General features: G+C 46.6%; 1 protein-coding gene across 1 annotated transcript in view; it reads right to left on the reverse strand.

The window, feature by feature from the left end:
• Positions 1-24,422, reverse strand: part of SLC22A3 (solute carrier family 22 member 3) — a 97,833-nt gene that overhangs the window by 25,712 nt on the left and 47,699 nt on the right.

Genomic DNA, 24,422 nt, shown 5'->3' on the forward strand with positions numbered 1-24,422 from the left:
AATAAATAAGCGTCTCCTGCTGCCATGTTAGCTCTGCAAATAATCACGTTTTCCTGCTCTCCAGGCGAGATCAGTTACTGCATGACCACAGAATGATGACACGTTAGAGTTTTGATAAGATAGGAGAAGTCTGAGGGGCTAACGCAGCACACTTTTTCTGCAAGGAGCCAGATATGTACCTGATAAGCCAGATCAGGTGCCTGCTGGAGCTCCTTGGCCATTGTGCGTGAAAGCGGCCACATAAATGGATGTCCATGCCTGGGTTCCAGTAAAATTTAATTTACAAAAACAGGCAGCAAGCCAGATGTGGCCTGCAGGCCGTAGGCTGCCAGCCTCTGAACTAGAGGGTTAGTGCTAGAGGAACTTATGCAGATACTGTTATTTCCATTACAGGGAAGAATAGTTAGGCACCGGAAAGCTAAGCCGCTCACCTCATGAAGACACCCAGACAATATATAGATGAAACCCAAGCGGCTGCTACCCAAGTCTGTACAGCTATTATTATGCTCCACTGTCTGCAGAGTATAACGTTCCCTTCATAGTGTAAAAGCATGCCTGCATCATTTCACTAATGATTCTCACTGGGCAGTGGGGTTAAGGTGGCTTTTCATTTCTTCTTTTTGGCTATGACTATTCTCTTAACATTCACATTTAAACCTACATTACTTTTGTAACAAAAATTAGCTCACCTTTTAAAAAATTTAATTTTTGTCTTTTTAGGACCATACCCACGGCATATGGAGGTTCCCAAGCTAGGGGTCCCACCGGAGCTGTAGCTACAGGCCTACACCACAGCCACAGCAATGCAGGATCCGAGCCGCATCTATGACCTACACCGCAGCTCATGGCAACGCCAGATCCTTAACCCACTGAGTGAGGCCAGGGATTGAGCCTTTGTCCTCATGGATACTAGTCGGATTCATTTCCACTGAGCCACAAGGGGAACTCCAAATTAGCTCACTTTTACAGCAATGGATTTAAATTAGATGTTAGTGTACCTTTTTTGTCATTGATTCAATATCATTCTCCCATTTGCTCTCTCTCTCTCTTTTTTTTTTTTTTTTTGTCTTTTTAGGGCCGCACTCCTGGCATATGAAGTTCCCAGGCTAGGAGTGGAATCGGAGCTATAGCTGTCGGCCTACACCACAGCTCACAGCTACGCTGGATCCTTAACCCACTGTGCAAGGCTGGGGGTTGGACCGGTGTCCTCATGGATATTACTCGGGTTTGTTACTGCTGAGCCACGACGGGAACTCCCTTTCTCTTTCTTAACAGAACCCCACTACTTCCCCCTGGCCCAAATACACGCACTTGTCCTCAATTCATGTTGTTAGGGAAGCTGATTCTGTTTCCAGTGGCAGGGGGATGTCTGATTATCTAAGGGTAAAATCCTTTAGGAAGTGCCTGGGCATGTGACCCCTTCTGAACCAATGAGCAATAGACATGAGACCCAATTTGAACCAATGAGAAAAGGGCTTCCGGGAAAGCTTCCATCCATTGCCCTTAAGTCAGTGGCTCCTGAAGGAATCTGCTCTCCAACCCCTTAGGGAATTACTGAGGGGCTCAGATCCTAGCAGCTGTCCTACAGCCAGGAGGGAACCAGGATGAAGAAGACCCACCTTGTCAGCGGAGTGGAGAAAGGAGGAAACCACAGCCTAAGGTGGAGACCCAGGTCTGGACAACCTTGGATTCTGCCCTAACTCTAGAATTCCAGCTCCCTGAGCCAGGAACTGGGCTTGTTGTCAGAGCCCATTTAGGTTGGTTTTCTGTTACTAATTGGCAAAAGCAGAATTATCTGGAGAATTCAGTCCAGAACAATGCTTTTGCATGAGAGCTGAGCATTTTCGGCAAAATAATTTCGTATTAAAGAACGAAAATACTTGCTCCAATTTACTCTGCAAACACATTTACTATTAGTCTAGTTTCAAACTTTTCGAATCGAGTAGTCCCATGGTCTCTGCTTTCCCAAAGCACAAGTTTAAGGACTAATGTAGGTCCTGTCCCCCCCAAAATATGAAGTGCTGATAACAACGGAAGGTAATCGAGACTATAACACCAATTTTCCTTGTTCAGGAAATGAAAGGATTAATCGTCCTTGCAGGCGAGTAAGTATTTTGCCAATTTAAGAGCAAATCCAGCTGGTCTTTGATTTACTAACACGCTCTCCGCAGTGACGCAGATATGCTGAAAGATGAACCACTTTCTGGTGTCCAAAGACCTTCGGAGACTAAAAGCCACATCTCAGATGGAATTCATCCAGGAAAATCTTGGCAGCTCACGCGTAGTGACTGTTGCAGCTCTTATTCTTTGATAACAACTTCTAGCTCTACGTTTTGAAATGAAATTGTGCTTCTTTTCTCCTGCCATGGGATGGCCAATTTTTGCATAGTCTGAGTCACATACAAAAGAAGAGAAATGCTAGATCGGGTTCTTATAGGTAGATAGATGATAGGTATTTTAATTTTTTTTGTTTTGTTTTTGTCTTTTGAGGGTCTCACCTGCGGCATGTGGAGGGTCCCAGGCTAGGGGTCCAACTGGACCTACGCCACAACCACAGCAATATCAGATCCGAACCGCATCTGCAAGCTACATCACAGCTCATGGCAACGCTGGGTCCTTGACCCGCTGAGTGAGGCCAGGGATTGAACCTGCAACTTCATGGTTCCTAATCAGATTCGTTCCCGCTGCGCCACAATGGGAACTCCTAATTTTCTTTTTTGAAATATAATTCACATCCAACAGAATGCCGCACGTTTAAGTTACACCTCAGTGAATTTTGACAGTTTGCCTTTCCAGAATCTCATATAAATGGAACCATCCAATATGTTATTTTTGTATCTAGCTAGGTGTTTTATTTTGTCCTACATTTATCCATCTAAGTGCTGTCTGCTGCTTTCCTCTGGAACAAAGCAAGACAGGAAGTGCTCTAGCTCACTTTTGGGTGTTTGGAGTCTTGTTACCTAGTCATGCCACTCATTGAACAGAGGGTTGCTCACAGGTAAACCGCACTTGCTGGTTTCCTGATATTCTTTTATGGAGCTGATGGCTATGTGCTCTATTTGTTTCTCTCTATCTCTTTTTGGCTGCCCCTCGGCATACGGAGCTTCTAGGCCTGGGCTCAGATCTGAGCTACAGCTGTGACCTATACCACAGCTGCAGCAACACCGGATCCTTTAACCCACTGTCCTGGGCTGGGGATCGAACCTGCATCCTGGTGCTGCAGAGATGCCACCAATCCCGTTGCGCCACAGCGGGAACGTTGCTTGTCTCTTAATTGTCTTTTAATTCTGCCGAGACTTTTGTTTTACACCAACAATGATCCTATCTTTCTTGGGTTAATCCAGCTCTATTTATGATTCTTCCTGGTGCCTTTCTGAAACGTTTCTTGAAGTTGACATTGTTGTTGCAATCGCCGTGGAAGAGAGAGAGGTTATACACAACAACCTGTTATGGTGTTCAGAGCTCTGCTGCCACGGGATTGGTGTTCAGAGCTCTGCTGCCACAGGATTGGTTAACAGAACCAGCCAGGATCAGCCCAGAGATGCTGGATTTTTCTGGAAACATTTTCTTATCCGTGCATTGTCTAAACGCTCATCAGTAGCATGCAAAGAGTAACACTTCATTAGCATTTGGAAGATGTAGTTAGATGATACATAATGTGTATAAAGGAAACAATTTGGAACAGTCAGGAAGCAGCGAAGGGGAAGGGAGCGCTCTCAAGCATGAACCCCTCCCCTCCACTTAGACACCAGAGCAAGAAAGATTTCTAGAATCCTCAGTAACAGCAAACTGCCAGAATCCCCAACCCTGGTTCTCCTCCAGTGAACTTTTGTTCAAAACGACCCTCCCCAATTTCCTCCCAGAACCTAATCCAAGCTAACTTTCCCTTTATCCCCTCAGACTGGGCTATGGTTTGCCATAGCTTGTGTGTCCCAAACTGCAATTCCTCTGCTAGCTCCAAATAAACTCCTCTTTGCTAAATAATAATTGCTGTTAATTTTGTTTAAAGTCACCAATATACCTGCCTGGCACACAAGGAGAACTCAAAAATAGAGATGTTCAAATTCAAATTCACATTATATTTTTTATAACACTTCAGAGATCTTTTACTTCTAGATGACAATTCACTTGGCACTTAAATCTTTTTAATCAGTAAACTTAGTAACTTATGCTTTAAGGCACAAGTTGGGGAGATCCTTTTAAAGGTACTGACACGAATCCTCTTGGAAAGAGGAACTGTCATTGTGCTTTTTTTTTTTTTTAAAGGGATAGATTTCTTTTTTAATTAGATTGTCTTAAGTTTTCCAGGTATACTTACTGTTAATTTGGCACTGCTGATCTCCCAGGACTTACCCAGGGTAATTTTTCACAAATATGCACATGAGCAAATGACACTTGGAGAAACTTGCTATTCAAAGTGCGGTCTGTGGGAGTTTCCTGGTGGCCTGGCAGTTAAAGATTCTGCATTGTCACTGCTGTGGCTAAGATTACTGCTATGGCTTGGGTTCCATCCCTGGCCTGGCGGAACGTCCCTATGCTGTGGATGAGGCCAAAAAAAAAAAAAAAGTGTGGTCCCTAAGTTTGCGGTGTGGTCACCAAGGAGCGTGTTACATAGGCCCTACGTCAGATTGGGGTAACGCAATCTGCTTTTTGTTGTTGTTTTTTTGTGGCCGCCCATATGGAAGTTCCCAGGCTGGGGGTCGAATCAGAGCTGTAGCTGTCAGCCTACACCACAGCCACAGCAGCACTGGATCTCAGCTGCATCCTCGACCTACACCGCAGTTTGTAGCATCACCAGATCCTTAACCCACTGAGTGAGGCGAGGGATTGAACCCACGTCTTTATGGATACTACTCGGGTTCTTAACCCGCTGAGCCACAAAGGGAACTCCCAGAATCTGCATTTTAATGACATCTCAGGAGACTGAGAAGCCCAGGTGGTCAACATCTCACCTGCTGACTCCTGGTATTTATTCTCCCTGAGAAGGAACAGAGTCCCCTGGGTTTCTCGGCTGATCAGCAGGGTCTGGTGCGGGCAGGGGAGGGGACAGTGTCAGGTGGCTGCATTTCCTGCCTTGCAGTTTCACCTGGTTGATCACAGCAGGTGGATTTCTCAGTAATTGTTGTATTTCCCAAGGAAAGGTGAAGCCTCAGTTAAGAAGGGGGAGTTTATGTCTTCTGGAGTCTAACACTGATTCAGTCAGGAAATGTTATCATAAATTTTGTTCTCTAGAAGCTTCTCCTCTCTAAAAAGTCTGTGAGAACAAAATATTACTTGGGAATCTGGGGCTCCCCAATTTGGAAGTCCAGGAGCCACTCTCAAAGTTAACTGGCCCATAGGTCTTCCATAAAAGCATCAGGAGCTAGAGGACTTGGGTGAGGCCAGGAGGAAGTCCCCCCGTGGCTGCCGTGGCATGCCCACGCTCCCCCTGCCACTTCGTGGACACCCCTTTAGTCAGATGGAGGCCAGGACCAGGAGGTCCAGGAGCAAATGTGTAACATTACAGAGCACCGGCTGGCTTCTTTGTGGCAATAATGTTGCCTGGTATCCATAAGAGAAAATTCACCAAAATACCAACAGTGGCTTTGGGAATTTTAAAAACCTCATTCTACTTTAGAACAAGAGTAGATAAAATATTCACCATACAGAGTTCATATGATAAAGAGTCATAGTTAAAATGATCCTTTGAGACTTAGTAATTAAAATACCAGTCACCTAGACCAACGCTGTCCAATAAACATAGAGTGTATCACCTACGTCCGTATAAATTTTCTAGCAGCAACATTAAAAAGGTACAAAGAGGAGTTCCTGTCGTGGCGCAGTGGTTAACGAATCCGACTAGGAACCATGAGCTTGCGGGTTTGGTCCCTGCCCTTGCTCAGTGGGTTAACGATCCGGCATTGCCGTGAGCTGTGGTGTAGGTTGCAGATGCGGCTCAGATCCCGCGTTGCTGTGGCTCTGGCGTAGGCTGGTGGCTACAGCTCCGATCCGACCCCTAGCCTGGGAACCTCCATATGCCGCGGGAGCGGCCCAAGAAATAGCAACAACAACAACAACAAAAGACAAAAAAAAAGGTACAAAGAAGCTGGCACAATTAAGGAATATGTTCCAGGGTTCCCGTGGTGGCTCCGTGGGTTAAGAACCCGACTAGTATCTGTGAAGACTTGGGTTCAATCCCTGGCCTCACTCAGTGGGTTAAGGATCCAGTGTTGCTGTGAGCTGTGGGGTAGGTCGCCGATGTGGCTCAGATCCTGCATTGCTGTGGCTCTGGCGAAGGCCGGCAGTGGTAGCTCCGATTTGACCCCTAACCCCAGAACTTTCCTATGCTGCAGGTGTGGCCTTAAGAAGAAAAAAAAAATATATATATATACATATATATATATGTTCCACTGAATCAGATCTAAATCAAATACTATCCTTTCAACATGTAATCAGCATGGGACTGCCGATGAGATAGTTCCCAGGCTTTACATGACAGTAAATCTTTGAAAATCCACCATGCTGCTCAGACATCAGACCTCCGTTCAGACTGGCCCCGTTTCAGGCTCCACGGCCACCCACGGCTCGTGGCCACGGCCCTGGACCCCGGCTCAGCCAGCTCGTTTTTGAGATATTTATCCTGAGTATTTGCATCTGGCCGGAGAGAGAGTCCCTCCCTCCCTCCTCCAGGACTGGGCTCGATGCCTAGAACAGCAAAAGTGCATCTTTCTAGAGTTTCCCCCACGGACCCAGAGTGTGGCCTTAAGATCAGCAAAGGTTGATGGGTTGCAGCTGTGGGTCACGTGGTGGAACATTTCTTCATCTCTTAAAAACAAATCTGAGAGGGTTCGCGGGCGGGAAGAGAGGTGTGAAAACAGAAGAGAGAAAGAACTGCATTCTCAGTTCTACAACTCTGACCCTAAAGACTCAGAACTCGTGGGCGGCGGCGGGGGGGGGGGGAGGAGGGGAGGGACACCAACATTTCCTGGGAGCGGATGGGATTTAAATGCATCACAGAACTCCCCTATAACACCAATCAATGTCACTGGGGGTGGCTATTCTAAATATCAAATGATAAAGAGTGTCCCGTGTCTGAAGCCACAGCAGCACATCTGCGTGCACACAGATTTTTAGTTCTCCATGGGCAAAGGGAGTAGCTATAAGCCACTTGTTAGCCAAGGGCTTTTCTAAAGAGGAGTGAGGGTGGATTAAAGCAGATCACCTGCTATGACACAAATAAGAGCCAGTCCGCATTTCGTCCCATCACTGTTTCTTCGCAGCCTTCGGAAGGCTCCAGAAGCTGCCCACATCAGCACCCAGAAGGTCCCGACTATAAATGCAGGAGAGGGCTTTCTCCCCACTGGCAGGGGGTGTGGTCCATGCCGCAGTTGGCTCTTGTCCACACCCAGCTCTAGCTCTTCCAGGGGTTCAGGTGTTGGCAGGATTCCAGCAACTTCGCCCAGCTGGAGTCCTGGCAGCTGTCCTTCCACCTGGGCCTGGAGCACAGGGCACACCCACCCCATCTCTGGGCCAGCAGCCCCTTCTGTACAGACCAACGACAATGAGGGTGACACCAGCCCCATCAGCTGGGTGGCCCCGGCCGTGGTGACGGAGTGAGTCCAGGACTCTCGGAGCGCCCCCGAGTTGGACCCCTGCCTCCTGTATTCCTGCGGGGCTTCTGCTCAGGGGCCTGGGTCCCTCTTCTCATCCAGCGCTCATCCTCTTTCCTCGTCCAGCACGTACCAGCCTATCCATGAGCCGGCAGCGATCCTGGCCTTCTCCCTGGTGATGCCCTCAGCTTGGTTCCCAGGCATCTTCTCAGCGGTTTGTCCAGATCCCTGGGCTGAGCTGGCCCGCCTGCTGGCCAAGCTGAGGAGAGGCCTGGCTGCCCTGCTTCTCCACTTTCCACACGCCCTGGGCACCATCTGCTTCCTGCTCCACGTGCCCCGAGCTGCGGATTCTCTGGCTGGGAAATGGGTCTTCATAGCTCCTGTTGGATATTCCCATGAGAACTCTGGAAATTGTGTTTTCATTTTGGCCAAATTATCATTATTACTTTTACCAGTTATAAAGGCGAAACCTACTTTATAGTAAATCATTTGAATTCAAAAGCACTTATCGTCCTAAGTTGGTGTTTCGCAAACTGAATTCTGTGTTCTTTTTATTTCATTGAAGTTCAGTTAATTTGTACTTTTGTATTAGTCGTGAGTATACAGCAGAGTGATTCAGATATATATATTTATATATATTCAGTGAATATATATACAAATCTTTTTTAGATTCTTTTCCATTATAGGTTAGTACAAGATATTGAGTCGAGTTCCCTGTGCTGTGCAGTAGGTCCTTATTTATCTGTTTTATGTATAGTAGGTATATGCTCATTCCAAACTCCTCATTTATCCTTCCTCCTATGTTTCCGCTTTGGTGACATAAGTTTGTTTTCATGTGCTGTCTGTATTCCTTTTCTTCTAGCTTTTTTTGGGCCGCACCTGCGGCACATGGACGTTCCCAGGCTAGGTGCTGAATCGGCTGCAGCTGCTGGCCTACACCACAGCCACGGCCACAGCGATGCCAAGATCCAAGCCGTGTCTGTGACCTACACCACAGCTCATGGTAACACCGGATCCTTGACCCACTGAGTGAGGCCAGGGATCGAACCTGCATCTTCATGGATACTAGTTGGGTTCGTTACTGCTGAGCAGCTACAGGAAGTCCACTATCTGTATTCTTAATCATTGTTCTTCTTCGAAAAGAGATCTATGGAGGTCCCCCTCCACGAGCACTGCTGGCCCAAAGTTTCGGGTTCCCCTTACCCCTGCTGGCCCCATCACAGGGGTGTGGTAGGATTTCAGGGCTTGGCCTGGCATGACGAGGTGGGAACACATCCCCAGATCTGCCAAGGGGTTGTGAGCATTTAATTGCTGAATTAAGACCCTCGAAACCCCCCTTTTCTGTGATGACAGCCTGGATTAAAGAGTGAGGACTTTGTGACAGGAGTGGATCCCCTCCCCCACCCCTGGCCCAACGACGCCACATGGCACAGACGAGAGCTCATCTTTTGAGGGTTTCATCTGAGATTGGGGCATGTTTGTTACCCACACGCCTGGCTTATCCTGACTGATAAAGGAGTTGCTCGTGTTTACCAAAAAGCCCTCTATTCTGCACCCTCTTCTTTATGGGAATTTATTGCGCGAAGTACTAAGTAATTAAACTAAGACTTCAATTTAAATTTGGGAAAAGTGCAATGTTCATGCGTTTGTTTGCTCCTCACAAGTTCTTTTTTAAAGTCACACCATTAACACTCCTAAAAAGAAACAAGGGCTATTGCTGCTGCTTTTTCCATCGATAGGCACAAATTCACTTATTACAGCCATAAACCATGACACTGTAACACAGAGGCAGCCCTGGGTAGGACAACCGCCCCGCTGGAAGGCACATGGCAAAGCGCCACGCTGCTGCCCGGGTAATGGAAAAGTTAACAAGTCACGTTTCAGCCCCCCCCCCCCACCACCAGCAGGTTAATGTCGGGGTTGGTGGGTCTGAAGATGATCTCTTTCTACACTGCCGAAGCCTGTGCCTTCGTGGTTACTGCCTTCTGAGAGGTATGTGGAGGGTGGGTTTGTTCTCCCAGAGACAACTTGCATTTTTTAAAGAAATGCTTGAGTATCTGATGGGGGGCAGTCACACCTCTTCTGCCTTTGCATCACTGATGTTCAGGCTTGGGAAAGTATTTCCACTGCACTTCAGCGATGAGCAGTGAGGGAGCCAAGTCCACAAGCAGAAAGTGTATTTTAGAGGATTTGGGCATTTGCTGACCTCAACATACTTATCTTTTCAGTCTGAGAGTGTGAAGAAGATTTTTTTTTTTTTTTTTTTTTTTTGCTTTTCGGGGCCGCTCTCATGGCATGTGGAGGTTCCCAGGCTAGGGGTTGAATCAGGGCTGCAGCTGCCGGCCTACACCACAGCCATAGCAACGTCAGATCTGAGCTAGTCTGTGTCCTACCCCATAGCTCACAGCAATGCCAGATCCTGGACTCATTAAGCGAGACCAGGGATTGAACCCAAGTCCTCATGGATACTAGTCGGATTCGTTTCCACTGCGCCACGATGGAGACTCCCAAGATGACGGTTTGCTGGTTGTATTCAGATCTGGGTCTCTCACTGCTCTGGCTCATCATCTAGATCTCCAGCTCCACGGAGCTTCCTGGGCGTGCCACGCTCACCGAGAACACTGGCCAGCTGCCCGTATGTAGCGCCAATCTGCGGCCCAAGAGCACGCATATAGGTTACTAGTTACTGGGCTCCTTAAAAATAGTAGACAGGTTTTAGGCCGTAAACTAATTTAGACTCCAAAGTGGGAATTTAATAAATGACGCATCTGCCTATTAGCTGATGCTCAGAAAATTGGCTTAGGGTTGGACAAACAAAGGCGGATCCCCGGGTGGCAATGGTGGTGATTTTCAGATGAATTCAGGCCTGAATGTTACAGCTGATGGAGCCATAAGCTAACAGGAGAATATCTTTGTGGCCTTTGGGTGCAGAAGAATATTTCTTAAACAGAACCTATGAAACAATCAATAGGCAATACCCCAATCCGATCATATCAAATCAATTTGAGGATTTAAGAATTTTTTGAGCTCCCTGGTGGTCTAGTAGTTAAGGATCTGGCATTGTCATTGCTGTGGCTTGGGTTCGATGCCAGGCCTGGGAACGTCTGTATACCTTGGGTGTGGCCCCCAAAAAAGAGATTTAAGAATTTGTGGTCAATCAATGAAAAAAAAGCATGTAAACTTAAAGGGTAACTAAACATCGAGGGAAAGATACATCTAAAAACAACCAAGGGAGTAAATTTTAGAATATACAAGGAGATCCTGTAAGTTGAAGGGGACAAATCCAATTCAAGGAATCCAAGAAATCCAGAAAATCTAACATGCAAGCAAAGACGTGGCGAGACCATCCATGGAAGAGAAACACAAATAGCAAAGCAATACGCATGGAGATGTGCTGAACCCCACTAGTAACCAGAGATGTGCAACTTAAAACACTCAGGAGGCTGGACAAAATTAGAAGACTGGAAAGTACCAATTGTGCGTGTACTGAGCAATCTGGCATTGCTTCGGGCACTCAACTTGCACGCATCCCATGACCAGTCATTTCACTTCCAGGCATTTCACTCCAAGGGAAACCTCACAAAGGTCCAAAGGGACCTGCACGAGAAAAGGGAACCCTCCTACATGCAGAGTGGGCATGGAAATTGGGGCAGCCACTCTGGAGAACCACATGGAGGTTCCTCAAAAACCAAAACCAGAGTTGCCATCCGATCCAACAATCCTACTCCTGGGTATATATCCAGACAAAACTATAACTCAAAAAGACACATGCACCCCTGTGTTCATTGTAACTCTGTTCACCATAGCCAAGACATGGAAACAACCTAATTGTCCATCGATGGGGAATGGATTAAGATGCGGTACATATATACACTGGAATACTACTCAGCCAAAAAAAAGGATGAAATAATGCCATCTGCAACAACATGAACGACCTGGAAATTGTCATACTAAATGAAGTCAGAAAGAGAAAGACAAATAACGTGTGATATTACATGGAATTTTAAATATGATAGGAGGGAACTTATCTATGAAACAGAAACAGACTCATAAGCATAGGAAACAGACCTGTGGTTGACAAGCGTGGGTAGAGGATGGATGGGGGGTTTGGGACTAAGAGCAGGTGCAAACTCCTATGTATAGAATGGATAAACCAAGGGGACATGTATGAAAACATTTATCACGATGACTGGAGGAAAACCCCGGTGCCTATCATTAGAAGGACGGAGACGAAATACAGCAGAAAACCACACAGCACTCATATGTGGGCAACAGGCGGAGACCTTTAAAACATGGTTCCATGAAACAGTAAGAAATAAAACCCATCTAGAGCATCACGAGGCCGTTTGCATCACCTATGTGGACACATGCAAGTTCTAGTTTACAAGGGCTCCTTAATAGCAAAGGGCATAAACCAGGCATATTGGACTGGGGACTTGTTGGCTGGGGAGGGGGAAGAGAGAAGGGGGAGGAAGGGAGAATCACATCGAGCCAACATAAGAGGAGCCTGCACAGCCCAACCCAGCCATGCGTAGAGAGGCAAGATTAACTCAACTCTGTGCTCAAAGAAAAATGGCAATAAGCCCGACTACCTCCTACAGAGTAACACAGAGGTCATTTCAGAATATCCTCTTCTTTCAGTGCTTCCAGATTTTCCAGCTATCCAGATTTTGACCCCCTCCTGCCCCTCAGAAAGCCCTTAGTTTCAGGTTTATTTACTTGCGTTGGGGAACAATGAGAAATTTTCCAAAGAAAGTCAATACAGTTAAATAGTTAAATAGCAGTGGAGGGGAGTTCCCTGGTGGTGTGGGGGCTAGGACTCAGTGCTTTCACTGCCTGTGGCTCAAGTTCAATCCCTAGTCTGGGAACTGAGATCCCATGTCAAGCCACCACACATCTCACCTCTGCCTAGCCCCCACAAAAGAGCAGCTGACGTGCACCCCAACAAATATGGTAGCCCTTGGTGCGCTCTGAAATTTGTGAGCTGCTCCCCTTTCTGTTCCTTGATTGGCAAAACATTTTTCTGCAGGCAGTTATTTATTGTTCAGGCAGAACCATCTCTAAAGAGGGATGAGCTACTTATAAGTACACACCCGGAGCAGGTGGCACACAGCATCCCTGGAATTCTGATTTGGGAGGGTTTTGAGAGTAAAGCACATCAGTCTCCTGGTTCCACTCTGGACCACAGTGAGATGCATTGGTGTTATATGGCGTGCACTCTCTACTCTGTGAAGGGTGACTTGCACTATTAGGGCCCAACAAATACAAAGGGTAGTTTCCATGAACAACAGATGTACTAACTGGGACTCAATTAGAATGTCTTTCTATAAACAAATGACATCAGAATGAAAACATGCTGAAATGGTTTCCAAGTACTACACACGAGACTTAAGATGTTCCTCAGCTTTAAATGAGAAGAAACATTTATAATTAGTCCTTTTAAACTTCTCCATATGATGAAAGTGAGTATATTCGAATAGGCAAGTGATATGGGGGGACCTGAAAACAGCTCAAAAAAAAAAAGTCAACTATAGAGAACTGGAGAAGATATAAGGCGCCTCGAATGCATGTTGGGAGACATTTGTGAAAGTAAACATTGCACAGAGATTGTGTAAAAGTAGCTGTTTTGAACCTAGTGCTCTGTAACTATTTGCTGAATAAATGGATGAACAATTGATGAATTCCTGCTGCAGTGTGTGTTGGTTTACTCTTGTTTCTGGGACAAGCTCATGTCAATTACATTTGAATGGTTTTTCTAAACATGTGGTGACCACACAAAATATTCTGTAATTTAGTGTGGAAGTTGAAAAATATGTTCACTTCAACTTTAATAATTGACTGCAGTTTCAGAGGCTGCTTGTTATTAGACAACACAGTGTATCATGCAGTTTACAGAACTGTGGGGCGAGAGGAGAGTACTAGAAATACTGCACGAAGTGGGTCCCGTGTTTCACTCAACTGCCATTAAAAAGTCTGTCCCTGCTCACTTTAGAGCAGCCTGTAGAACTACAGCATTTAAGTGGCTATGAGTTGTAGAGGGAAGGCTTGAAGTGTCTTCAGTGAAATCTGTCCACCCGAGGCTTCAAAGAGAAGTATGTGAGTCTGGAGACTGTCCGGTAAGCCCTTCCTCTCTGTCATGCTGTGTTTCATAGAAAAAGCATCATGCTGGAGTTCCCGTCGTGGCGCAGTGGTTAACGAATCCGACTAGGAACCACGAGGTTGCGGGTTCGGTCCCTGCCCTCGCTCAGTGGGTTGACGATCCGGCGTTGCCGTGAGCTGTGGTGTAGGTTGCAGACGCGGCTCGGATCCCGCGTTGCTGTGGCTCTGGCGTAGGCCGGTGGCTGCAGCTCCGATTCAACCCCTAGCCTGGGAACCTCCATATGCCGAGGGAGCGGCCCAAAGAAATAGCAAAAAGACAAAAAAAAAAAAAAAGAAAGAAAAGAAAGAAAAAGCATCATGCTGAGTGTTCACTCAGTCAGCCTTGCTCGGTCCTTCTCAAGATCTCAACTGTCAGCGGTGTGGTGGCTCCGAGCCATAAACGGGAAGGAAACCAAGGAGCCACCTCTGAGAGACAGGAAGACAGCTGTACAGCATGTTCCTCAATCCTCGCTCCTTCAGGGTAGAACCTGTCCTTTAGGTCAGCCAAAGAGTAGAATATGATGAACTTGAGTTGATTTTATGGAATCAAAAAAAAAAAAAAAAAACCAATCTCGAAGTTGTTGTCAAGAATCATATGTTTCTCAAGACGCTGGGGTCCTTCAGCTTTTCCTGAGAACGCCATAGAACTTTAACTCTGAAACCTCAAGGAACAGTTACCCAACAGATGGACTCTAATCCGATTCTTGCTTAGTGATCAGCGACTCTTCTCCTTATTGAGCGTGAGAACTTCTGGTCCATGTCAAAGAATTTAATGGTTGTCTGCATGATGGGAATTGTGCTTTTGATTCTGTGCACTGAGAACACGCAATAACACAAGTATACTGTGAACTTAATAATGCCTTTCGATTCATCAGTCATTATTCATCACAGTGGCACTTACCTTCATCTGAAAAAGCAGGATGTATTTACCCAAGATGTACGAATTCTTTTTATAGATAAGGCTCAGTTGCACATGGTTTGTGGGCTTTTGCAATAACCCGAGGGTCCCCAAGGATCAGGGGCCCACTGCGGCCATCGGCTCCGGGGCTGAGGTCACAGAGGCTGGGAGACAGGAGGGTGTTAGCAAGAACATTGCTCTGTGGTCACTTTCAATATCCATTCCTAGGGACAGTGACAAAACTCTGTTTTTCTAGCATAAAAACTGCCCTAGGTTCAGGCCATCTTCCCTAATATTCCCCAAGTTCTTTTCCTGGGAAGGATATAGGATTTCTTTGCTCTTTGAGGCTTCCTTTCTTTTTTTTTTCTTTTTTGGCTTATGGAAGTTCCTGGGCCAGGGATCAAACCCATGCCACAGCTGTGACAACAGCAGATTCTTAACCCACTGAGCCACCAGGGAACTCTGTGGCTTCCTTGATTCAGCCACCTTAAGACAAGTACATTCACTGTCTGGAGCAGGAAGGCTTCTTCTCAATCATCTCCCCTTTCTGTACATTAAATTATACTTCGTTCCCTCCAGCAGCACCAGATTCAAAGAAAAATGGAAACGGCACAGGGCCATATGATTTGCCCCAAACCAAGAAATCTAGCCATCTCGGATGGCACAGGCCTGGTCCTCTTTGCGTCTGTACCGGTGGGAAGCATCGTCGCTATAGCAACACAACCTGGATGTCGCTATAGCAACACAACCTGATCTAGCCATCTGTTAGATCTTAATGTTTATTTTTTCCAGAGAAGGGGCGATTTAGCCCTTGAAAGTCTAGCACCTGCTACCTTTCATACCATCGACCTGGACGGGGCCTCCAGGGGTTGAAACAAGTGGATCCCAGCACGTTTTCTCCCTTAGTATTCAGCTCAATTTCCTCCTGTTACTCTGTATCAAAGGAGCACGTGTACACCAACAATCAACTCAGCGCCGCGGAACTGAAATGATTTCACCCGGGGCTGCAATTCTTAGGATTATTTCATGAAGAAAGGCCATTTTCCTAGTGTCTTGAAGATGGAGCAAGCAGCATTGTCATGGTAACAGCAGCTCTGGATTAGGAATAACCTCCAGGAATTCTTGGCAAGGGAGCTGGATGTGCAGAGTTCTGGAAGTTGTACCTATTATTGCCTCCACAGCAAGGGACACTTCGACAAAGAGCTAGTATTTTCTCATTTATTCCCAGCGGGGAAGCACAGTAATTTGGATTGCAGAGGCCGATTTTGCCAAAAACACGAGAGCGGGCCAAATGGCACAGGAACAAAACACTTAAGAAAGCTGCCATCTTCCTCTCTCACACAGACAGAATGCGAAGATTTCAAAGACGGTATTAGAGGGCCCTTCTCTTGGCGAGGGGTCAAAAGAGGAAAAGCAAAAGCAAACTCATTCCCTATGCTATTAGAGAGCTCCAGAATTAAAAGCATTGCATTAGGCATTTTCACAATTCCCCCCCCCCCCACACACACACAGAGCAATCGATATTAACAGAATAAAATCACCCTGCATGGCTTATTCATTTTGTTTTATATTTTAATTGGTTTTGTTTGCAATGCCACCAGGGATTGGGCTGGGCCAGAAAAAGGCAAAAATAGATGCTTCTCGGCATTACCCCAGGGGGGTTGGGGCCGGAGCGGGAGGTCTGTTGTTCTGAAGGGCAGGGATCAGCCTTTGAGAAGAGCGAAGGGAAGAAAGAGCCCACGGAATTGCAATGACTCTAAGTGTCACTACGTAAAGCCTGGAACTCTCTCCCAATGTCTTAATCCACATTGTCTGGCCTGTCGGGTCTGCTGGCATCTTCGTATTCGGGACGGCAAACCAGGTGCAAAAGAGGGCTTTGGCCCTGCGTCTGGACCAAGACGGTCCCTCCAGGTGGAGACCCCGGTTCGGGGGGAAAGGGGGACGCCGGGGTCTCCCGTGGCCGGCACAGCTGTCCCGTGTGGGCCCCGTCTGGAGAACAAGTTCGAGGCGGCAGCTGTCTTATCAGGAGGGGTAACATCGAACTAAGTAAGGCCACAGAAGCCATAAGAAACGGGATCCCACGTTCAAAAGGAAGAACAGGCAGAAAGGAAGCAGGGGGCCAGGGCCCTGGTCAAACAAGCTAGGGTTCAAGTCCAGATTAACAGCTAGAGTAGATACAGGGGATCGAGCCCGTTTTTACATTAAATATGTACAGCTTTTAGCATGTCAATCATACACCAATGAGGTGGGTTTTTTTTTTTTAAAGGAATATCACCTCATATTGTATAAATAAAGGCCATAAAAGGGCCTTTTTTTTAGGGCCGCACCTATGGCATATGGAAGTTTCCAGATTAGGGGTCACATTGGACCTGCAGCTGCCAGTCTGTGCCACAGTCACAGCAATAGCAGCACCGGATCCGAGCTGCATCTGCAACCTATGCTGCATCTTGTGGCAACACCAGGTGCTTAACCCACTGAACGAGGCCAGGGATTGAACCTGCATCCTCATGGATACTAGTCAGGCTCTTAATCTGCTGAGCCACAATGGGAACTCCTTATAAAAGGTGTTTGTTTGCTTGTTTGTTTTTTAAGGAAGTGAGGGGTTGAGTAAGAAAGAGGAAGCCTGACAGGCACCCGGGGGCTCAGCACCTTGCATCTGACCTGGGAAACTGCAGGCCCCATCCTCTGGCAGGACAGGCCTCCCCCTGTCAGAGGCATCGGGGGTCCCTGGTGGGCTGGGGGGTGCCTGTGAAGCTAGAAAGTGCACAGCTTTGGTATCTTCCTCTGAGCAAAGCCAGGACTCGTCGCAGGGGGTCCAGCTCCCCGCCCTTTGCCTGAGGCTTTCTTTGGGTTTAGCTTGAAACTTCAACATCCCAGAAACCCCTGCAGTCCTGAGCAAACAGAGACAGCTGGTCACCCTACCAGCCCTGTCTGTAGCTGTCCAATTACTTGTGTTTATTTTCCTTTTGGGCCACACCTATAAGGATGTAGAAGTTCCTGGGCTATGGATCAAACCCAAGCCACAGCTGCAACCACAGCCATAACCCACTGAGCTCCTTAACCCATTGAGCCACCAGGGAACTCCTCCAATTACTTGGTAATCAGACGAGGACTGACTGATAGGAATGCGTACACATACATACATGTTTATTTATTTAAATTTATATAACACTGATGCTGAGTGTGCCTCTTCCACAGTTCCGATGTGTCCTTCTCAAGCTTTAAGACTTTGGCAAGAGCATACGGCCCCGTTCTTTCAAAAGGGACTCCGGAAGGTGAGTGAGAGGGAGGGAGAAAGCCTCTCTCTCCAGGGTTCTGCGTTCAGAACGCTGCTCCTTGAGGAAGGGCCCTGAAAATCCGCCTTGCCGGCACCCAGGCTGTGCTCTCATGCTTTCAGGAATGTGTCACTCGGATTCCCAGTTCAATGAAAGCCATATGATGCTCTGGAAACCACGCCCTCCTCAAGCTTTGTATGGGTTAAATGAGAGTCCACTTATTGGAAGATTTTTAGGACCAATTTTCTTCAGTGAAAGAAACTTCCTATTTAGTCACTCAGCTTGGGAAAGTAACTCATTCTGGGTTCATCAGTGCTGTTTTTAATGCCTTTTAAATTGTAGCATAAAAATTTTTCTTTTTTTTTTTTTTGGCTTTTTAGGGCTGTACGGGCAGCATATGGAGGTCCCCAGGCTAGGGGTCAAATCAGAGTTGCAGCTGCCAGCCTACACCACAGCCACAGCAATGCCAGATCCTTAACCCACCGAGCAAGGCCAGGGATCAAACCCGTGTCCTCATGTATACTAGTCAGGTTTGTTACCACAGAGCCACGACAGGAACGCCAACATTTTCCCTTTTAATTCCACATCCTCCTCTTTTCAAAAATTTAAAGACATGGGAACTAATTAGAATAATCTATTGAAATATTAACCATTTACAGAACTCCAGCTAGTTCCAAAAATATATTTAAGTGCAGTACTATTAATGCTCAGCTCCAAGGACTCATTCTATGTTTGGTATATGAAGCGCCCTGACATTTTTTTATGCATTCGAGAATATTCTAAATTAAAGCTAATGTGGCGGCATGCCTATTCCGGCAACCACTTGAATGTGTCAGGTTAAGGATGACAGCTTTGCGGATGCAAGTGGCATCATTCCTTCTGTGTGACGTCAAAGAACGCAGAGGTGCCTCTTAAGGGAAAGCAACGTGCGAGCTCCCCGTGGCCTTCTCCCTCCAACATTCTTCACTGTTTTCTAGACTCACGTCTTTTCCACTCTTGACACAGGCACTACTTGGGCCTAAGTTACTTTCTCTAGATCTTTTCAACAGAGTTTCACGCAGAGAGTTTTCTGGTTTCAAGTCTGAGATACTAGTTAATGACGACAGTCAACAAAGACGGCACAACTGGACTAAAACACCCCACGACCCACATGGGCTTCGCGACAGCCAGAATCATGGTGTGGTTCCTTTTCGGAAGAAGAAACACGATGCTTGTAAAGTCCCCTTTTGAAAGGAAACGTCAGAAACACATTCCCCAAACTGGAAAGTCCCGCTCTGCAGCAATACTGATGCTTCTGGGACAGTTTATTAAAAGATAGACAACACGGCAGCTATGAAGAGTCCAAAGGCTCTCAGTTGACTAGGGGAATCTAACAATTAGCCTGACACTGTCCGATGAGGCTTTAACATTTTCTATGTTGCAAATACCTCAAAGAGTGGACTCATTTAAATTGATGATTGTCCCTGTGGGATCAGAAGGCTCGTGTCGGTTCTTGGTGTCACCTAAACATGGCACCACGGGGTCTTCTCATGCGTGTGTTTATGTATGAATGAGTGTCACTGTAACATCTGGTAGTTACATTTCAAGCGGCTGTGATGAGCTATGAACAATGAACTACATAGGCACTCATATGATAAAATGAGGAAATCACACTCAAGCCTTGGAGGGTTTTGAACCAATAGAAAAGAACAATATCACTAACAAACACGGGCATCTTCAGTCTGTAGTATTAGAGGCTCTTTGACTAGAGTCGTGAGCTACTATTTTCCATGAGCATATCCCATACAAAGACAAGAGAAGGGGGTAGGGAGAGGAGAGCTTTTTAGGATAAGGGTCTTTAAAATCCTTTCTTAAAAAATGAAACCAATGGAGTTCCTGTTGTGGCTCAGGGGGTAAAGAACCCAGCATAGTATTCATGAGGATGTGGGTTCGATCCCTGGCCCTGTTCAGTGGCTTAAGAATCTGGCATTGCCGTGAGCTGTGGTGTAGGTCGCAGATGTGGGCTGGGATCTGGTGTTGCTGTGGCTGTGGTGTAGGCCAGCAGCTACAGCTCCAATTCGACTCCTAACCTGGGAACTTCCATAGGTCACAAGTACAGCCATAAAAAGCCAAAAAAAAAAAAAAAAAAGGACGAAGAAGGAGAAACCAAAACTGCTGCCAGAGTCACCACCTATGTGTTGTACAGTCCAGGTTAGTAAGTGACAACAGGCTATTTAATCAGTGTATCAGTTGACCATTGATAACTACTGCTGCGTAACAACCATCATAGTGGCATAACATAATAAGCATTCATTTAGCTCTCATGTTTGTGGGCTGGCTGGGAGACTGCTGACCTGGGTTTGAGGAGGCTTTGCTAGATCAGCTTTCCTCCAAATGTTTCTTAGCCTTCTATGTGGTCAGTAGGAGAGCCAGACATATTCTTCTCATAGTGATGGCTGAAGCATGGACATCAAGCCCAAGCACACGAGCACACTTCATGCCTCTCCTGCATCACCTCTGGTCGCTTACCATTGGCCAAGGCAACCCAAATGGCCAAGCTCAGGGTCAGAGGGCAGGCTGCATACCACCATGAGACCAAGCAAGTTACTTTGCTGTGCCTGCTATCAGTGGAGCCAGGAAGTATCTTCACCCACTGGAAATAAGGGGCAAGATGTGACTATTTCCAACATGAATCTCCTCTACCACAATCCAGTGTCCTCCAGATGGCCAAAAACACGTTGGATCACTCAACTCTCCGTAGGCAACTGACCCAGTACGATTCCGGTCAGTTACATTAGTTAACTCTGGCTGCAAAAACAAACACCCTCAATTCTCTGTAGCAAAATCTCTGAGATGTTTACTGACGAAACAGTGACTTCTTGGCCACATTCCATATCTCAGCCATAGGTCCGTTGCCACAGCTCTGTTCCAAGTCGTACTCTTTTCACTCTGGACACCTGCTGAAGGAACAGCTCCAAGCTGGCTGGGCTGTTCCTGTGGCAGATGGAAAGAGCAAGAGAGCCGTCTGACCCTGGTGATGCCTTCACAGCTTCTGCCCCGACCTGGCACCCTACCACCTCTGGTCTCCAGTAGACCGGGACCTCTGGTGCCAGCGAGGGAACCAACAGGCTAGGTTGGGAGGTGGCTGAGCTTTTGTGATGAGAGGAGGGGCCCGCTGTCAGATGTCCTAGGGCTGCTTTGCACCCAAGCAGATTCCTTGCAATTCATCCTGCTACCTAGGAATGCGGCCTGAGGGTGAGGTGGGAATTGGCGGTCTGGAGGATGAGGAATTTACGGGATAGGGACGTCTTCCAAAAGTCAGGATTGCCGGAAGAGAGCTTCTGAGAAAGGTCTAGGAGGGTCTCAGCCTTGGGCATGAGGACCTTCCATGTATTACGTCCAGAGAGCAGGTTCCCAGCTGAGGCGCCAAAAGGTGTCTGAGGTTCGATGTGACTATGTCAGCATAAGGTTTCAAGGTGATCCTGAGGCTGACCTGGGCAATAGCCATTTGAGTCACCAAAATGTGAGTCATGGATCATGTGACCCCCAACCAAGAATAGGATCCTGCGCTGATGCTGGTGCCGGAGTTCAAGTCAAAGGCCTGCCCTACTGGCCGGTGTTTCTGAGAATGGAAAGAGGCATTCTGCCATGATCATGGGAAGATCTCTGAAATGGAACACTATACCTTGGTCTTTAATAATTTGACCCAACTCAGCTGCTAGCGAGGTGTTTTAAAAGGAAGTGTTCGTTCTTTCTCTTCATAAAAACAACACTTTGCTTCTCTGCTCATGTTGTACAGTATTGAAAGGTTGGAGACGGATAGGTTCAGTTCGACAACATTTGTTTCAAAAATCGAAGCCCCCTTTGGAAGCAGATGATTACAAGCACGAGACTGGAACTTACAAGGCCAGTCTGGGAAATCTTATATATATATATAAGATTATATATTATATTATATATATATATATATTTGTTGTTGTTGTTGTTTGTTTGTTTGCCACACCTGCAGCATATGGAAGTTCCTGGGGCAGGGATCGAATCCAGGAGGCACCTGTGGCCCCGGTGGATCCTCAATCTGCTGCCCCGCAGTGGGAACTCCAAGCCTGGAAATGCTGTGCTCACGAGCAGGGAAGCCAAGGGAGCTTTCAGAAACTGCGAGAGGTGTGGCAGAGAGACTCGGGAACCAACAAAGATGAACCTTGTCTGTCCAAAGATGGGGCAAGTTGAGCATCAGAAAGGATAATAACAGTAACTGCAAAAGACTGAAACACAGAAAGTGGCTATAAATCCCGGAGTGCATAAGGAGGCTTACGAGACCCACAATGCACCCATCACTTTTCGAGAATGTAAGGAGCCAATTCACTAATTTGAAGAGAAAGAAAGCATTAGGCATATGTCCTGCTTTTCCGGCAGGAACTGTATCTGAGAGTCACGTCGACTGATGTGATGATATAAGTATTCCAGTAACAGATGAAGAAATAATGACAACATGGGAAACGGTCAACTTGCAACCTCCGATGAATTAATAAATCTAAGCAATGATTATCAGTGGCAGCGAACACCACAAAAGAAGGGACAGGCAGACAGACCCTAGGTGGCTCTTAGGGGGAAAGTGCAAAGCCACTTAGGAAGTAGTCTTGCCCCAAATAACAAACCTGAGCTTGTTTCATTCTAAGACCTATCCATTTAGTTAAATTTAGTTGTATTCCATCCTCAAGAATACAGGAGACAGAGGGTCATGTTAAAGCCTAAGGGATGTCATCAGGGAAATTCAGACTGCAGCAAACTCAATGGAACGCCAAAAACAAACACAACGAAAACCTTAGCATTCTCCACCCCGCAACTTTGCTAGGAAAAGAAAAGATAGGAATCTCTTTAAAAAGACCAAAGAGGGAGTTCCTGTGGTGGCTCAGTGGTTAACGAATCCGACTAGGAACCATGAGGTTGCGGGATCGATCCACAGCCTCGCTCAGTGGGTTAAGGATCCAGCGTTGCCGTGAGCTGTGGTGTAGGTCCCAGACATGGCTGGGATCCCATGTGGCTGTGGCTGTGGTGTAGGCTGGCAGCTGTAGCTCCAATTGGACCCCTAGCCTGGGAACCTCCATATGCTGTGGGTGCAGTCCTAGAAAAAGACAAAAAAAATAAAATAAAAATAAAAAGACCGAAGAGGCTCATGAGCCAATCAGAGCACATAACCACCCCCAAGATCCTGTGCCCGCAGTGGTAGCTAGGACGCTAGAGTACATTCCCTAGATAGACTGAAATTTGATTCAAACTTGACTTTCAAACGGAGAGAATCTAACTGCTGAAAACCAGAGTTAAAGTGTCACAGAAGCCCCTGGATCCACAGCTCACGATCTTATACCATCACCGCCATGTAGAGTGTTTGGGTACCTCTCTGTTGAAATGATCTCTAGCTTGCTCATGAATTTGAAGTGGGTCAGTGGGTCTACCAGAGCAGCGCTGAACCAGACACTCATAGAACGTAGCTGTTCTCGGAAATCACCCATTGTCGTGGTGACACACGACGACACGCCTGGTTAATGCGCATCTTCTTTCGCAAGCCATCAGCACACGCTATTTTTTTCTTTATTCTTAACACCTCGATTTAGACCTTCTACTCTGGGACTATGTGTGCAACGCCTTCAGGATACTGCTGGAGGAAGAGCAAAAATACCCATCTAGGCAGGAAAGTTGAGTAAAATGCATCATGCGTTTGATCCAGCTGTGCAGACTGATGGCTTGAGTGAAGAGCGCAAGCTGAGAGGGCAGCGGGGTATTTTTTTTTTCCTAAAAGCACAGCTCAGATGTGCTCAGTCAAGGAATCACAAGGAATCACCACAGTCTTTGTGGTGAGAACAGATCATGCTCTATCTACCTTTTTTTTTTTTTAGGGCTGGACCCCCTAGCCTGGGGGTCGAATCAGAGCTGCAGCTGCCGGCCTACACCATAGCCACAGCAACACGGGATCCGAGCATGTCTGGGACCTGCACCACAGCTCATGGCAAGGCCAGATCCTTAACGCCTTGAGCAAGGCCAGGGATAGAACCTGTGTCCTCATGGATGCCAGTCAGATGCGTTTCCCCTGAGCCACAACAGGAACTCCTACCATATATTTTATGACCTGTAAACCTCAAGGTACATCATTGACCTATTTCCATCAGGGACAATTGGTCAGCTGAAAGCTTTGTAAACAACAGAACCTACTGCTTGCTGCTTAATAGAAGAGTCAAAGCAGATGGTAGAAATCCACGTTATCTGGCCAGTTCTGGGGAGCCAGGAAGTTAAGGAAGCGACAATAAAACCAACAAAGCCCATTTTTATCAGAGCGTTTCTATCAAAACAAACTGAATGCTGCTAAAGAAAACAACTTTGGCAATGTTAATATTAAAAATTTAAAAATTCGTCCTGAATACTCCTGTCATAATAATCCTTCTGTTCTTCTGCATTCACTCCGTCTTTGCAGCTGAAGCATAATCATCTATTTTTCAAATGCTGCTCTAATTATTCAGGCATTGCTTCAAATATACATGAGTGTCTTCG

Source organism: Phacochoerus africanus, chromosome 2 (genome assembly GCF_016906955.1).
Source record: "Phacochoerus africanus isolate WHEZ1 chromosome 2, ROS_Pafr_v1, whole genome shotgun sequence".
NCBI lineage: Eukaryota > Metazoa > Chordata > Mammalia > Artiodactyla > Suidae > Phacochoerus > Phacochoerus africanus.